The following is a 1,556-nucleotide window of genomic DNA, read 5'->3' as shown; positions in this document are numbered from 1 at the left end:
AGCACGTTAGCTAGCTGGCTGCTGAACCAGTAACGTGTAATGGCTTGACCGTCTGGTGTGATGAATAGGGGAAAATCTGGTGAAGTGTGAGGCCGTAATTTAAGGTAATGAACCATAGAAGCTTAACGGGCATGATACACGTTGTTTATTTTGCAATCGAAATAGTAGTACCACAACCAGAAGCATCGGTTTAGAATATTTCAGACAAATGGTGAAGTAAGTGGGAAAAAAAGAAAGATCAGAGAGAGAGATTACGCGTGGGGTCGTACAGAGAATTTGTAGTGAATTCTCCGGACCGTATGAAGCCATGGAAAGCCGATAGGAAGAAGGCCTCCAGCAGGCCATCAACGTACTCCGAGTGGTAGCTGCATTTAAGCACCGCCACCATGTGGTTTAAAATATCCGCCGTAATGGGGAGGCGAGTGTCAATGGAGCGCGGGGAAGAATTTTGGAAGCCTTTGAGGAGGAGGCGTATTTGTGGGTTGGAGAACAGACTAGGAAACCGGGTCGCGGGAGCCTAAGCGTGGAATTGTAAACCGGGCGACTGTTTTGGCGAATTGACGAAGTTTGAGGCCGCGGTGATCAACGCAGTAAACCAAGAAAGCGCAGACGGTAGAAATGAGAACTGGGAGGATGGGCGTGTGGTGGTGCTGACAAAAAAAAAAGAGAACCAGGACCAGGCTGAATTATATGTTTTGGCTTTCTCTAACAGTGAATTGAGGCAAAGAGGATTTAATCCAGGATCAGCTCGGCAAAACGAGGGCACTGTGTAGCCACTTTGTTGGCTGAAGGGCAGAGCCGGTGGAATTCCTGCAAACGGAGAGAGAGGGCGCCAGCTTGAACGCTAATATAACCAGGGACATGAATGGCATTTGGCGATGAAATTGTGAATAACAGACTGCCAGGTGAGCCTCCTTAAAAGGGACATAATTTTAGGGCAGCGAGAGGCGACCTTTGTTTACTTTATGGCCACTACTGCCTCGCCGTTGTCACAGAAGAAAGTGATGCGCTTTCTTGACCAATGGGTACCCCAGAGTACGCAGGCTACCACGATGGGATGCAGCTCGAAGAGGGCGGACGCTGCAGCATCGGAGGCAAAATTCCATAAATTCGCCAGACCATCTCTGCGTAACCACGCCTTTATACAACCCCCCAAAACCGTGAGACGGAGCGCATCCATTGAACAGCTCGAGAGACGAATCAGATGATCATTATAGAAGAATGAGATGCCGCTCCATTCGGTAAGTAATTTAGACCAGAAACCAAGATCCACTAACAACCCAGGTCGAAAGCGACGGATCGGACAAATTAACAACGGAGGGCCAGAATTAACAGGCGAAATAAAGGAGCCGACCCTGCAAAATGATGCGATGGCAAAATTCAGATGACCCAGAGAGAAGGTCTCGCTGGTCACCGTGCCCACGGAGAGAAATGAGGCGGACACCTCGCGAATCCTATCTAATTTTTCTCCCGGGAGGGAGGCCCGCATCGCAACCGAAGTCGGATAATGCCCAGAAATTCGAGAGAGTGAACAGGGCCCAGGTCTTCCTCCCGAC

Source organism: Alosa alosa, chromosome 7 (genome assembly GCF_017589495.1).
Source record: "Alosa alosa isolate M-15738 ecotype Scorff River chromosome 7, AALO_Geno_1.1, whole genome shotgun sequence".
NCBI classification, from domain to species: Eukaryota; Metazoa; Chordata; class Actinopteri; order Clupeiformes; family Clupeidae; genus Alosa; species Alosa alosa.
The sequence above is the reverse complement of the archived record's forward strand: the minus strand, read 5'-3'. Positions refer to the sequence as shown.